General features: G+C 43.3%; 1 protein-coding gene across 4 annotated transcripts in view; it reads right to left on the reverse strand.

Moving 5' to 3' along the window:
• Nucleotides 1-16,186, reverse strand: part of LOC141567512 (uncharacterized) — a 290,200-nt gene that overhangs the window by 43,260 nt on the left and 230,754 nt on the right. The window lies entirely within an intron of this gene.

Below are 16,186 nucleotides of genomic sequence, written 5' to 3' on the forward strand. Positions count from 1 at the left end.
GCGTCTGTCTCCAACACACCGGCTATCGCACCAGGAAGCTGTATGTCACCACCTCCATGCCCAACACCACTCATGAATCCAGGGACATGTCTATTGTTTCCTGGAGCTGGTCCTCAGAAAAGCATATGTAGCAAGAGGAAAGACGAGTTATTTTAAGAGCTGGCTGCAGGGCAAGCTGGTTGTCCAAGGGCACTGGCTCTTGACCCGGGCTGCTTTGGGGAGTGACCTAGACGAATGGAAAGAATACCTGTGCCAGGCTTGACCGCCACGGATTCCGATTTCATTGGCCTAAGGTGCCCTCCTAACCCCTCAAACGCACACACTGGAAACTTTTTAAAAGCTCCCCAGATGATTCTCATGTGCGGTCAGGGTCGAAAACTACCGCCTTAGGGGGATGGGATTTTTTTTTTTTTTAAAGAAGGGTGGCACTTTTGTCAGGCCAACACCTCCATGAGCTTGTTTTGATTTTAGAAAGCTAGACGATCAGCTGTTAGTGGGAATATTAAATATGAAATGGTGCTGTCACAATGGAACACAATATGGTGGTTCCTCAAGACATGAAACAAAGAACTGCCATACGATCCAGTAATTCTCCCTCTGGGTATATCCCCCCAAGAATTGCAAGCAGGGTCCTGAGAAGATTGTTGTGCACCCATGTTCATAGCAACACTAGTCACAACAGCAACACATGGGAGTGACCCAAATGTCTGTCACCAAATGAATGGATAAAAAAAGGGGCATAGCCACACAATGGAATATTATTCAGCCTTAAAAAGGAAGGAAATTCTGACACAAGCTACAACATGGCCGAGCCTTGAGGACATTATGCAAAGTAAAATTAAGACAGTCCCAAAAGGCCAAATGCTGCATGATTCTACGGCTATGAGGGACCTAGTGAAATCCATAGAGACAGAAAGTACAAGGGTGGTGGCCAGGGGCTGGGGGAGGGGGAATGGGGAGTTAGTGTTTCGTGGGGACAGAGTGTCAGTTGGGGAAGATGAAAGAGTTCTGGAGATGGATGGTGGGGATGGCTACACAACAGTGTGGCTGCTCTTAATGCTATGGAACTGGAGATTTTAAGAAAAATGGTTAAGGTGGGAAATTTTGTTAGTTTATTTCACCACAATTTTTAAAAATTTAAAAAATTTTAGAAGTGAGTCTGCTCTACCTAGTCAGGTGACACAAGTACTGGTAACACAAACTTTGCTCTCTGTAAAGGCCCAGATCGTGAATACTCCAGGCTTTGTCAGCCAAGCGGTCTCTGTCAAAAACACTCAACTCCACTACAGAAACACAAAAGCAGAAGGTGACACATGAATGAATGAGCATAGTTGTATTCCAATAAGACTACCAGTGGACATTGAAATCTCAGTTTCACACCACTTTCCCAAGTGACAAAATATTATTTCTTTGTGATTTTTCAGCCCTTCCAAAATGTAAAAATGGTTCTTGGTGTGGCAGGCCACACACAATCAGGCAGTGGGCTGATCTGCCCACAGGAACCATTGCCAACCACAGGTCTGAACTCTACTCCTGGTACCCAGGACCCTAGCACTTCCTGGCCCCGTCACCCAGGCCCATTTCTGGGCCTGCTCAGACCTGCTCTCTGAGAGGTAACTGTGCCACAGCAAGCACAGCCCTAGGTTGTGTGTGGGGCGCGTGGATGTGTGGGTCCACTCGTGAGAGCGAGAAGCTCCTCCCAGGCTGAGGAGTGAAGAATTCTAAATTCAAAGCCACCTTCTATGTTCTCTTTATCAAGGTAGACGGATAGAACATTTTAAAACATTTTGTTATTGCAAATATTGAAAACTTTTAATCCTTACGTTCTGGGAAGTGGGTCTCCATAGGTGTCCCAGGACACACAAATGGTAAGCGTGAGTCTGTCTCCCAAACTTGCAGTAGGGTCTGCTTCTCACAGCAGACAGGGTGAAAGCACTTTGGAGCATGACAGGGACAGTGCTGAGAAGGGAAGGGGTATGACAGCAGGTGGCCGAGCCAGGCTCCAGGCAGGCACAGGACTACAGAATGGGAAAGCAGTGCACCATCCTCGACCTCTCGGTGAGAATCTGCGCTTTCCTCAGTGGTGGGCACGTAAGCCTTTTTATTGGGATATTAAAGAAAAGGGGACTTTTGAAGGATTTGGGCAGGCTCAGGACCACAGGAGGATTCTCTGGTTCTCAGCATGCCCCAATCGGAGGCTCCCCTGTCTACAGCTGTGCCAGGTTTCCAGTCTGATACATTCAGAGGCCTCACTCCCCCTCCCTGGCACTATCCCTGATCGCTCTCTGGGTCAGTTCCATCGTTTTCTGCCTAGCTCATATTTTAATTTGTTAAGTGCAGTAAAAGCCTGTGTCCAGCCACCAGCCTTTGCCCAGATGGAAGCTGGCAACCAAGAGGGGAGACATTTGGCGAAAATCGCTCCTAAGAGGGGTCCCGGTGGCAGGGAATGAAGTGCTGTATGGTCCAGACCCACCCCCTCCTGATTTAGGGGTAACAAAAGCCCCCCACTCCCGAAAAGCTGGTTCCAGTTCTCACACTGTTTCTCCTACCTGGCAGAAGACGGACATGAGGAAAACTTGTGTGACAACACGATGGCGATAAACTCATGAAAATATTTTTATAATAGAGATGAATTTGAGGAGTGCTTGCACCATCTGATCATTAACCTGCCGGGAAATATTTCCCAGGGGAATGGAATCTCTAAGGCAGGAGTGGAAACATCCCTGTGGCCACCTCGGTCATACTGCCACCAGAGCCAGCATTAATGGTAGAGGCCAGGATGGGGCAGGGCTAGGCAGGCTACTGAAGAGGTGGCCTTAATACACGCTTATGTTCCAGAGCTGAATATATCACAGGCATCTGATAGTTTAATACAAATAAAAAGAAGCAAGCAAACAAACAAGCCAAGCTTCCGTGCCGCCTACAGAATCTAAAGCGCACTTCCAGCCAGCACTGTGATCTGGCCACAACCCTGCATTTCCGGTCTCAGCTCCCACAATGTCGCCGCACTCTCTCCTCCAGCTGGACTCACCCATGCATGGTTTCTCACACCAGCCTGGTACTTTGCAGGTTCCATCCCTTTGTTCACACTGTTCCAACCACTTAGAACTCCTCTTGTTTTCACTTCACCTTGCGGAAACTTTAGGCCCCGGCTCAAATGCTTGCTTGTTCATCAAGCCAGGATTTCACCTCTTCTTCCTTTGTTTGAATCTTAGATTCAGCATTTTATCATCTGCCGTGGGTTGTTCAGATAAGCCAGACAGTAATCATATCTGTGTGACTTTGGGGGCTTGCACGACCTCTGGGAATCTTAGTTTCTTCCTCTGTACGTTGGGAATGTTAAGAGATGTGCTCACATCACATGGTTGCTTGTCTGAGGATTCAGTGAGAGAAGGCAATGGTGGCCACCATCGTTAGGAGAGCTATATGGGTACCGACCAGGATTTCCACTAGATTGCAGGCAACTTCAGGACAAGGGCTGAATCTAACGAACCATGTAGGTGAGTCACATTGATGGACCCTTAATAAGCAACTGCTCCCTTGAATGCCACCTCATATTCTTGAATGGGGCTTCCCAGATTAAAAGGCAGGGCCTTCCACTTAAACGACTACTCTTGCTCCCTGGGAAAGGGCTCTGCTCTGCTATCACCCCATCCCTCCCCTTTCTCCTCACTCATACACTGTAGGTCAATATTTCCCAAATTCAGTTATTTGCATGCCTCTGCCATGATTTTTGACATATCCAAGTGCATTAGTTGGATTTAAATTTGTCTCATTCAACAGCCTCAAAATAATAATGGTTTTTAAAAAGATAGAATGAATGTCTCCCTTGTTTCCAGAAGTCTGGAAGTAGTCAATCCAGAGCATGTTGTGGTAATAGAAACCCAGGCCCCTTCTATCTTGTTGCTCTGCCATGTGTGGCCACCATTCCAAAATCATCATGGCTCCTGGAGTTCCAGCAGGAAGTAGGAGAAGACAAAAAACAGGATTACTTCCTGTAAGGACACATCTCAGAAATTGCATATACTACTACTGTTTGTAATTGGTTGTCCAGAACTTAGCTGCAAGGGACCCAGGATAACCTAGTGTTTATTCACTAGACAAATACCCGGTGAAACACTGGGGCTTTCTTTCAGAGGAAGAAAGGGAGAATGATTGGGGACCATGAGAAGCTTCTACCCTACTGTAAAATACTCACATGGTTACTTCTTTTACTTGAACCATATTGTAAGTTTATCAAAGTAATACAGGCACATATTTGAAATAGTCAAATAACGCTAAAAGGTTTATAATGGAAAGATAACAGTTTTTGATACTCACCCCAATACACCTCTCCAGAAGCTTCAATTTTAATTCTCTTAGTGGTTTCTTCAGCTATTAACCTCTATATCTTTAACAGATAATATGATGATACAGCTCTCTCTTGATTTATCAATTTTAGGCTTTTCATATTGACTTTTTACTTTGATAAATAAGGATTAGGCTTTCTTTCTCTCAAACACACACACACACACACACACACACACACACACACACACACACACACACACTCTTGCCCCGCTTCCTCTTCCCCAGGTCTTCCCAACAGGATCACATAAAATTTTCCAGTTAGAACAGTATCCAATGTTAAGCCTAGTGAGGTGGCATCATTATGTTTCTTTTTCGGAAAATGTATCTTTTTTGGAATCAATAATTGTCTCTTTTTTTTTCATTTTCTTAGTTTTTAAAAAAGATATCTATTTAAAATTCTTCCCAAGTTTATTCCAATGCCTTTTTAATAGACTTGTCCATGTATCAATATAATAGATCATTTTTTGCTTTCTTTTTTTTTTTTCTTAGAGACCCTCTTCCTGGAGCCCTCTGCCCTCCTGCTCCCATCTGGACCAGTTGCCCCTTAGAACTGGTATATGGCTGTTAGTATTACCTCTTCCTGGAGTCTCTTTCTTCTTCCATGTGTTAGATTTGTTTCCAGTATCCTTAGCTCCCTTCTTTGATGAAGTACATCCTCTAGTCTCTTCCTAGGGAGGTAAATGTTCTGTCTGTGAGATGTCTTGATTCTACTCCAACACTTGATATTTTGGCTGGATATAGAATTCTGGGTTGAAAACTCACTGTCATGCAGTGTGTTAAAGATGGTATCTCCTCTCCCCTAGTGTTAACAGTCTGATTCCTTTATTCGTCCCAGTCCTTTGCATGTGACATCTTTCTTTTCTTCTCTCAGAAAGCTTTAGAGTCTCTCTCTTTGCTGTTCTGGAGTACCATGCTGATTGATCTTTAGGTGAGCCTTTTAGAATCCATTGTGCTGACCTCTGGGTGGGTCCTCTCAACCCACATGACAAAATTAATGTTTTTCAGTTCTGGATTTATTTTTCTTTATGTGATTTCCTTGATAAATTTCACTCCTCCGTTTTGTGTTCTCTCTGCCCATTCTTTCTAGAAGTTCAGAGAGTGAAATGTGAGACCTCACAGTTAAATCTTACAATTTTAAAGATATTTTCTTTCCTTTTTTTTGTATTTTTTATTTACTGAGATATTTCTTCAACTGTACTTTTCAATTCTTAAAGTACATTTATTATTTCTTCAACCTACTTTGTGTTCACAGAGTTTCTTCTTGGTTGTTCTTTGATTGAACGTTAAAAGCAATAGTATCCCGTTCCTGTTTCATGGATGCAATATATTTTCATCTCTCTGTGAATATTAATTAAGTATTGTGACATTTTCTTTTATTCTTTGCATTATCTCTGATTCCTCAGAATTTCTTTACTTCTGATTTCTTGCTTAATCTCTGTCTTTCTTGGTGGGGGTTTCCTTCTGATATCTGTGAATCCTTTGCAGCCAGTTTATATTTAAGAATGCAGCACTAACAAAATAATTGGCTGGAAGTTCCTTGTACCTGAGGTTGCTTGTTAACTGGTGGGTAATTAGATGGCAAGTAGCTTATTAGTGTCTTTCTGTGTATTTCCTCTGGTTCCAGGGTCTCTGTATAGGAATTGGCCATCCTTTCACCTTGGACTCATGGGTTATCAGCCTGATGGTGCATTCTGGGAACTAGGCAAAGAAAGCACACTAAGGGACCACAAGGTACACAATATACAGTTACACAGGATCTCGCTTAATCCAAATATTTTCATTGCAGCACCTCATCCTCATTCTAACTTGGCTATCTCATTTCTATCAGCTTTCCGTTTTAACATATTATGGTTAAGCACCACAGATGGCGTCTAGTTTCAGTAGAGGTGGAGACTGTGTTTTGGTTTCTTATTCTTCTGGATATTTGGGAGTGATGCCCAAGAAGAGAAGGGGTAAGAAAAATATCCTGTCAACTTAATTCTGGAAAGTCCTATGCTATTCTTTAATTAGTATTTGTCTTTATATTTGATTCATTCTTTTCACTTAACTACGTTCATTCAAAAGGAAATTTTACATCACTGTTGCAAAATGGCAAACCAGAAAGAACTACAAAAATAAATAAAGAACACAAAAAAAATAGCATTCTTAATTCTAGCCAGCTACTATTGCTTGCCAAAGGTTCTGGGCTTGAGGTCTGCTCTCTCTTTCTTAAAGAGACAGGCTAGCAGGTATTAGAAAGATGTTGCTAATAAGAAGACATATGAATTAGGAAAACATACTAAGACCAAATGGAGAAATTTCCCCTCTGTTAATCAGAAAAATACTCAAAAATGGGAATAACTGACACAATCTGTAAGTCAAGGTTATTTAACCTTGTATCTCTTACCACCTCCCTGCAGACCTTTGCATAGCTGGTTTCTTGTCATTGTTCAGGTTTTGGCTCAGATGTCTTCTTCTCGGGGTCCTCCCTGGCCATTCCCAATAATGGATCATCTAATTACATCTCACTACCCTGTTTTATTTACCTCATTAGTACTCATTGCCATTTCAAATCACTCTAGTATTTTACTTTTTCATATTCTGTCCCTTCCATGCCCCTGCTGGAATGTAAGTTTCATGAGAGCAGACACTTTGTAGGCCCCATTCACCCAAAATATCCATGCCTAAAATAAAGACCGACACATAGCAGATGCTCAGTAAACATCTATGGATGAATATGGATGCATGAATGAAAAATTTAAGAAAGTAGTTTGCTATTCAGTTTCAGTTGTTTGCACATTCCCAGCCTTTTAGTAGTCCTACTCTCTGTCTCTGACTCTCTCTCTTCTCTCGTCATCAGATTTCAACCACTAGACTCACTCCCACGTGATGGGAAGAAAAGTAATTCTTAAATGGCGGCTGGAACCAAGTTGAAATGTGCTGACAGGCCTCACACCACCTCTCAACATCTCTCCTGAGGGCCAGGATCTCACAATGGCAGATGCTGGTCAATTAGGCAGAAATACTTTCATCTTAAAAAAGAGAGAAAAAAAGGGTTTAAAGACCCAAAGGTATTTTTGGCTGACATAAGTGTAATTAATTTCTTCACAAGACAAAATGGACAGAAAATGAATGCCATTAAGAGCTGAGTCTTTATGCTGCCAAACCGACAAATCAATTCAGGGAAAACAGCAAGCCCGCATGTTTTCTTTTATCCCCTCACAGTTTTGATTTTATTTCAATAAAATTAACAATGAAAAGTGGAGAGAGTTTACATAAAATGTTTGATTTCCAGTTAGTCATATAAAATGGGATGATCTAGCTGCCCTGGGCCAGCATTCCGGATGGAAATTGTCATGGAGGCTGAGTAGCACCCTCCCCGTTAGGTGGGGTTGGGATCTCGATTTTGTCATAGTCCCCCTCCCCCAGGCCTGCCTCATGTATGTGTGCTGGCCCTTACAAGCACTTGAGTTTGTGAGCCCTGGAGATGGAAACACCTTCAGAGCAAGTGCTAAGTGCTAGGTCTCACTCCTCTCCCTGTCCCCTATAAGACTACGTATTAGGCACACAGTAGGTGCTTAATAAATAATAATAGAATAGTGGGATAAACTTCCTTGTATTTTCCCACTTTATAACCAATTTATTGACTTTCTTGCCTTGGTACTGTTATGAAAATTTCCATTTTCTAGGCATAAGGGATTCCTCTTAATCAGTAAGACAGCTCTCTAAACTTATTTATAAACATGTGCTTCCAGAAATAAAATAATCATTTAAAAAATATTGAAACGATTCCTCCGTGATTCCATAAGCAGACTGACAAAGACCTTACTACATAAGATGCATTTCCACAGCAGAAAGGATTTTTATTTGCTCCCTGATGAACACACATAGGAACTTCTTTAAAATAAGGTAAGTAGTTGGGCCCACCCGTAAATCACTAGATCACACTGTATCTGGAGGTTAGAGTCTCTCCCAGGCAATGAAGGGAGCTGGCCCAACAATGCGTTTCCACGGTAACTACAGGTGGCTCTGGGTTTTGTGTGTGCTCTCTCCATTGGAGCCAATTCCTCTCTAAATGAATGAATACAGGTCACAATGACTTGAAGAGGTGGGTCAGTAGGAATAACTGCAGGTGATTGCAGGGCCTTTCTTGTACATTAGCCATGAGAAAGCGAGCCACCAGCCTCCTCCAGTACAGTAAGTTCTAGCTACTGAGATAGTGTGCAAATTTATTTAAGGTAATTTTAAAGAATGATGACTTGGCAAACATCAGGAAATGTCAGAGTTTTCTCTTTAATTAAGGACCTTTTCATGGAGGTGAATTTGCTCAATGTTCTTCTGAATATTGACCTGGGATCAGGGGGTTAGGGCTTCTGTCTACTTTACGATTGTAGTATGTGGAATAAGGCAGAACGATCAAACCAGTAGCAGCCAATGACGTTTTCCAAGTGATTGACACACACACACACACACACACACACACACACACACACACACATAAATGAGTCAGTTCAAAGTAATCCATAAACCAGTCTCACGCCCTCATTCGCCTTTTTGAGTAGGAAAGGAAAGGATGTGGTTAGGATATACCAGGAATTGTGCATAACCCAAAGCCCCCTTATCTACGCCAAAATGGTACTGAGTAATTGTTCCCAGTGTACTATTATTAGTCTTGATCTATTCCATTACTATAGAGATTAACTTCTCTGCCAAACTTTGTGAGGTTAGATAAAACCTGGGCTCACCCATGATAGCATGACACTCACATGTATCTTAACAGAAAACAAAACGTTAAAACCGCTTCTCTTTTTCATAGTGGCAGAGCATTCGCCAGTTATCACTTTTGTCATAAGCCATTACGTTATTATGTCCCTTATGTAACATTTCATGCAATAAATACCTCTAAGAATTTAGTGCCAGGAAAAATGTTTCTTTCCCCATAGATTTTTATGGCTCCTTTTGATCAGATCATGAGATGAACTACAAAGTTCATCTTCTGGACATTTTTACTCTGTCTGCCAGGAAGCTTGGAGTTTCAAATTTAATGTCACCTTCCAGTTGAATGTAGTGAAATGAACTAAACCAGGAGCCTAAAGATCCGGCTTCTAGACCTAGTTCTATCACTTATAAGTTCCACGTGCCTTGAAAAACTTATTCAACCTGAGCCTCAGTTTCCATATCTGACAAATGACAATAATAACAAGTGCCACCGTAGGATCTGGGACACATTGTTGGTTGCCCACTTACCAGTCACCCCCTACTTTTTCTCTTGGTAGCAAAAGTCCTGTACCGTTTGGGTTCTTTATGGCAATGTGCTCAGGAAAGGTGGACCCAACTCTAGTGAATGAGTCACCATTGGCCAATACTAAATACAATAATCCCATTCTCCTTTCCCTGTGATTGCTTCAGAGGTACATGTGACCCAGTCATGGTAAACACATTATAATGAGAAGTCTGCTGGGAAGTCCAGGAAAAGATTTCCTCCATGAAAGATGCCTAAGGAGAAAAACCTCATCTCCTGACCCTGAAAATTCCTTCCTTGGAACAAAGTTTTGTGAGGATGTGAGAGCTGGAGCTGGGGCAGCCATCTTGAAACTATAAGGGGAAGCGAAGCCATTTGCAGGGGAGCCGCTCCCGAAGTCCGGGAACTGCTGAACCCCCAACCCTGACAAGCTCTGGGCTACTTGCTCTATAGGACGACCAATGTCCTAACAGTTTAAGCCATTGATACGTGAGCATTGCACTGTTTGCTGTCAAAAGTATCTTAGCTGCTGGTCACTTTGAATAATGGACATCAAAACAGTTTGAAAAACTATAAAATGCTATGATAATGATTATGTTTATTCCCAGTATATCTATTTCTCCTTCTGCCCCATAGCTTCTTGACTCACCCTCACTTTTTAGGTTTTTCCTATACTGTTTTAGATGATTTTATGGAAAAATCAGCCTAGTGATTATTACCGTTGTGGGTATTGTTGCTGTTGTTGTCATATAGCTTATTATTCACTATTTACCACGAGCTTAGTATTGTGCCAAGTGCTTTACGTACATTATTGTATTTAATCAACACCAGGGCTCTATGATGGAGACACAATTATCTCCATGTGTAGATACGTAAATTGAAGCTCACAGAGGGGAGAGAACTTGCCCAAGATCATACAACTAGCAAGCAGCAAAGCCGAACATAAACTCTAGTCTGAATGACACTAGAGGTTGTACCCTCAACTGAACTCTCAGACACCACTCGTTGGGGAGATGTACGCATAAGTGACAAATCAATCAAGAATGCATACATTAGGCACCACGTCGTTTTTAGGATACCAAACCTAAGTGTGATTTGTCCAAGGATTTTAAGAAGGTTCAGCTTGCCAACTTCATAGTTTGGACACAGCAAACACTAGAAATTCTTATTATTGTGCTTCCACCATTAAAACTTGGCTGCCTACTGGCCACGTCAGGTAAAAGCATTTTCTCACAAGTCTCAACTATTACAATACAAATCTCAGAACTGTTAAGGTCAGCTGACAGTGAACCAAGTCCCCACTATGCTGACATCCCCAGGATTGTTCTCTTACATAAATGATGACCCCTCCCCCACCCCCGCGAAGAGAGTTGTTGAGAACGTATCAATTAGCTCAAATAACTACCGACTTGACAAGAAGCCCTTATCATAAGCAGAATGACATGGGCATGTTCAAGAAGGTGCTGAGAGAGAAGCTTTCCATCAGGCTCGTCTGAATGAGAAATACCTCCCCAAAGAAATGCTTCCTTTTCAGCAATGCCAGACTGCGTTTCGACAGATGAAAAGGCAACAGCGGTAATCGTATTGGGTGAGTCTGCGATGGTCTTCCTCACCAAGATCACATTCTTCTCTTAAAGGGTGTTGTCATTCAGTTTGTCATCAACTGTCCTCCAGCAGAATCACCAGAAATGGGAAGATAGAGATAGGCGGCGTTGAGATTCAGAAGCTCTAAGCAGAGGTGATGGGTGAGATCCAGTCTCCTGTGTCTAACACAAACGTCAAGGCATGTGTTCAGCAAGCTGACTCAGTCTCAAACACGTGGTCCAGTGCCAAGAGGGCTTAAAAGCAAAAAGGAGACCAGTGGCCTCTTGAAACAGAGCTGAGGGGAATGTGGTCAGGAGTTTGTGCTGACAACACAGCAAAGGCTTCCAAGACTGCAAGGGAGATGTACTTGTTGCCCATGGGGGACAAATTTCTGGTGGCAGCCCTTGTCCCAGGCAACAGTGCTGGCATGGGGATGCTCTCCTACAATGATTTGGTACAAGCCAGAGTGTGGGCAGAACCTTGCATTGGTGACTGGGAAGGTTGGCTCTGGACAGCTTGTTGGGAACGTCCCTTACATGAGTCCAAAATTAGACTTTCTACCAATTTCTTACTACCAGAGTCTGTTTGTCCAAACATCATCATTTTGTGAGAAAGCCCTCCTTACCTTGAGATGACAAACCCCTGCCTTGATCCCCTCCTCCATTCAGCCTTTGGCACGATGCCCACCCCAATCCTTTCTGTTCCTGCCACATCCAAGAACTGGAAGAGAATGTCCTGGCCAGGCCACGATCCACAAAGGTTGGCCATTCAATGCCCTGTTTGTGAGCATGGGTGAGACATCATGGGGCATTGCAGGGCGCCAGGACCAAGAGTGTTCCGAGTTGCTTCCATTATCTCCTGTTTAGGTCAAGCAAAGGAGCTCTTGTGAGTAATTCTAGAGCGCCTATACTCGGAGGTATTGCACAATCTCATTATCATTAATTTTTGCATATTTAACTACAGTTTTTAATTAGATGGTATTTTATTATTCATGCACATAATTTGAGTCCAAGTCAGGCTGCTCTCTTGGAGGAAAGAAAAAAAAAAAAAAAGATGTGGGGCGGGTGGAATTCCTCGGAATTGAAAGTTGGTGTTGGCATTCTTTCCTGACTGGTGAGCGAGCATGGCAGTCTAGAAGTCTATAATGATTCTCTTTTAATTTTGCTAATAGCTATCATGTTATGTACCTTTATAAATTTGTTAAGTCCAGAGTGCTGGGAGTTGTCTCTGTATGCGGTAACTGTAAATAGTTTGCTCTGTTTGGTTTGCACATACAAACTGTTTGCTCAGGCTCCTTGATGTATTATTAAAATGGGTAATGGGCCCCTGGGAAACCATCTAGTTATATGCCTTCATTTGCAGAATAAACCATGCGTTGTTTTCATCTTTACTCATGATTGTTAATGGCACTGATGATGAGATGGGTGGATTTTTTTTTTTTTCTCCACTGCCTTTATCTGCACTGTTTTATTATGCAGGCAAAATGGCCAGGCTGCTGATTTTGTCTAAGGTTTTCAATTAGTCATTTGACTGAACACATCTGTGCCGGTATCCACACCAGGGCCGGACTGCAGCTATTACCGGTTTACACCTGCTGAACCATGGCCATGAACTCGGCTGGGAATAAACCTAAATTGGCCTTTTAGACATGGTTGAAAAGTTGTAATGTTGCAGTGTTTTATAGAGGTGTCAGGAAGGTGTGAACTTTTCCGCCTTAAGGCCTAAGAACCTGCCACGATATTCCACTCCACTCAAATGACTCACTTACAGGTTGGTTATTAATATCTGTTTGCCTTTTCGCAGCCCCAATGACTTAATCGGCTGACGTGAAGTAGATAAGATTATATTTGTACTGCAGCTGGGAATGGTGGAGCTTTAATTGTGTTAGTAAACACAGCACAGTGGCTGCTTTGGAATCTCTGCCGGTGCCTAGGAATTATTCCGCAGCAGTTTGCAATGCGAGTCCTGCATCTCCCACTGAAATGCAAAGAGCTTCGTGGCAGAGCCGGGAGCCTCTGTGCTGGAATTGAAGGTGCGGTACTACTTTAATACTCCAAAGAACCTGTCATTTATCGTGGAGGAGGAAGCCTGGGCGGATTATTTGCAAAATAAAAAGCAATCACCTCCATGCTAAGTGATCACCTGCTTTATGAGAGATCCCGAATTGCTAGCTATCTAGAAATCCCCTTTGTCAGTCCTTAGGAGCCCCACGGGGCAACGGGCGAGGCTGCAGAGAGCAGTTGCCAGGTCACTGAGCAAGAGTTCACATTTGGACATGGGAGTTAGGGGATGGTTGCGGAAGCAGGAACATTTCTGTTGGATCCAACAGATTCACTGGGGACTGAAAAACATTTGCTTCACTGTGGGAAAATCCTGAACAACGTTTTAGACTCTCAGGATGACAAAAGACCTTGGCATTGCAGCATGAAGGGAAGTGCTTGCCATGACACCATCTCTGCCCTGAAGGGATTAAGCTTTTGTTAGTTTCACCAGGTCACGTGACTGTAGGGCTGCCATATTTACCTCTCCAGGCATCAAAGCCTCGGTGCTGAACCCTTCAAGACTGGTTTCTAGGGAAAGTCCCTATTTCTTTATTACCCCTTCCCTTCCATCAGAAGCCACTAATCATTTCTCTAACCATGTTCCCGACCACAAGATGAGCTTTTCCAGTCTGTAAGGATCAAATCTTCAACTTGGTTCACACCAGCCACATTTATTTCTCTGAGCTTTACTTTCTTTTGTTGCTGGTGTTTGTTTTAATTTTTCCAATTAATATCAGAGACAGAGCCAAGCCATAGCTAATCATCACCACCATCATCATCTCACCTCACCTCACATTTATCGAGGCTGTATAGCAATACTACGCAATGAACAGAAACATGTACCATTCTAGACAATCCACTTGCATTAATGCCTTTCATCTTTATAATAACCTTATGGGCAAGGTGCTATTATTATCCTGCCCATTTCATAGATGAGGAAATTGAGGCACAAAGAGATCAAGCAAGTGGCCCAAGATCTCACTGTGAGTGGAAGGAGCCAAAATCCATGGCAGGCAGTCCGGGCCACAACCTATGTTTCTAACTACGAGGCTACACAGGATCTTAGTATTACAAAGAGTTTCTTAATCCATGGGTATGAAATAGCAAGCTGAGGTCTTGCTGGAAGAGTTCCATGGGTTGGAACTTGCTTTTGTCAGCCATTCCTCTTATTGGCGGATATTTAGTTTGCCTCCAGTTTTTTCAATGTTGTAAAAATATGCTTTTACCCATCTCCTTGGGCACACATGGACATATGTAGAAGTGGATTTGCACTATCAGAGGTCAGGCACACTTGAAATTTTACTAGATATTGCCAAGTCACCTTCCAAGATGATCGAGCCAATTTACATACCTACCAGCATTGTTTGGAAGTAGCTGTTTCCCCACTGCCTTGCCAACGTTTTGATATTATCAAACTCTACGTTTTGCCAATTCAAATGCATTTTTCAAAGTTGAAATTTTCAGCTGTTTGTGAAATTCAAACTTTAGACTTGCTATTTGTGAAGTTAAGCTTTCTATCTCTCAGGCCCACCAGCTCACTCCCATCGCGCACCCAAGAAACTAGAGATGCCCTCTGTTCTTTCAAATACAAGTCAAAACACAAGATCATTTCTCCTCTGGACCTATAGATCCAATGCCAGAATAACTAGTTGTATGGAAACTTTTTTCAGCCTCAAAACTGCAGCAATAGCACGTTGAGTTGGGATGCAATGTAATGGTTAAGGGTGCAGGCTCTGAAGTTCAATGGCCTGGGTTCAGATTGTGGCTCATCACTTCCTAGCCAGGAAACCCTTCCTATGTCTCAGTTTCTTCTTCTGTAAAATGGGAATGCTCATAACACCAGCCTCCTAAAGTTGTTCACATTTAAGAGTAACATTTAAATAAAGTACGTGTGGCACTTAGGGAACTGCCTCCTTTATAGTATGTGTTGTTGTGTCCAGTACGAACGCTATACAACTCTGGACCTAGGAGGCTAGTAAATAGAGAATGTGTCCCCAGCTCTCGTTTTAGCTTTCTTTTTTTAAGCACCTTTTAAAAAGATTATAGAATGTGAAATAGTAGAGGGCATTGTGGTTATTGAGCCTAACCCTTTCCAATGGCTGTGAACAAGTTGCCAGCAAGGGCAAAACCTTCTCCCAATCCCCAGTGCCCCACCAGTGCTTGGCACTAATGGGCGTTTCGCAAATGACAGCTAGATGGATGGACAGACAGACATGCCACGGCCCATTGGCCTCAGTAGGCAAAATCTGTACTTATCCAAAATGCAAGTGCCCAGGCTGCAAGCTCAACTCTCTGGGTCAGAATCTGTCAGGTGGAGGCCAGCATCTCAAATAGCTCCTTCCGTGATTTTGTCTTGGGTCCTAGAGAAAATTGTTTCCAGCACCTAGCACAGTTCCTTACGCATAGTTGGTATTCAATAAATATTGTTGATTAAATAAACTAATCATCTTAGGTGGTGATCACAGGATTTTCACGCTCACATGGCCGGAGATGAAGGCTCTTCACACCCTTTCCAGCCACTGTTCTTGTGGGGTGGATCCCACAGCCCATATCCAGATGCCGGGCTGAGCTCACCAGAGGAGGAGGCCGAGGTCCCCTGAGGCAATCTGACTTCTCCTACTGTTCCTCCAGCCAGCCTCGGGCCGCCTGCTGTCACCCAACACTGAAATACCTGAGACCTCCACATTTCACAGATACTATTAAGAATGCTGGAGGGTAAATCTTTGGAGCCGAAGGTCAAGCTCACCTCAGCAGCTGCCCCTTCACCCTGCCTGGCCCCCCAGACCTCTTAGATTGCAGAGTGTGGCCTGCCTGTACCTCACCGCCTGGTGACGCCTCCTGCCTTGCGGACCTCCTCCCTCCTACCATCCCTTTCTCCCTGGGCTAAAGGACCTCCAATCACTGGCTTGCTTTTCATCGTTGGCATAACTATTTCTCCCCCTCCTCCATGTCCAGCCTGCACCAACACTCCTAGCTCCCCCAGACCCTG

Source organism: Rhinolophus sinicus, chromosome 8, assembly GCF_057876585.1.
Source record: "Rhinolophus sinicus isolate RSI-liver-muscle chromosome 8, RSI-T2T, whole genome shotgun sequence".
Taxonomy (NCBI): Eukaryota; Metazoa; Chordata; class Mammalia; order Chiroptera; family Rhinolophidae; genus Rhinolophus; species Rhinolophus sinicus.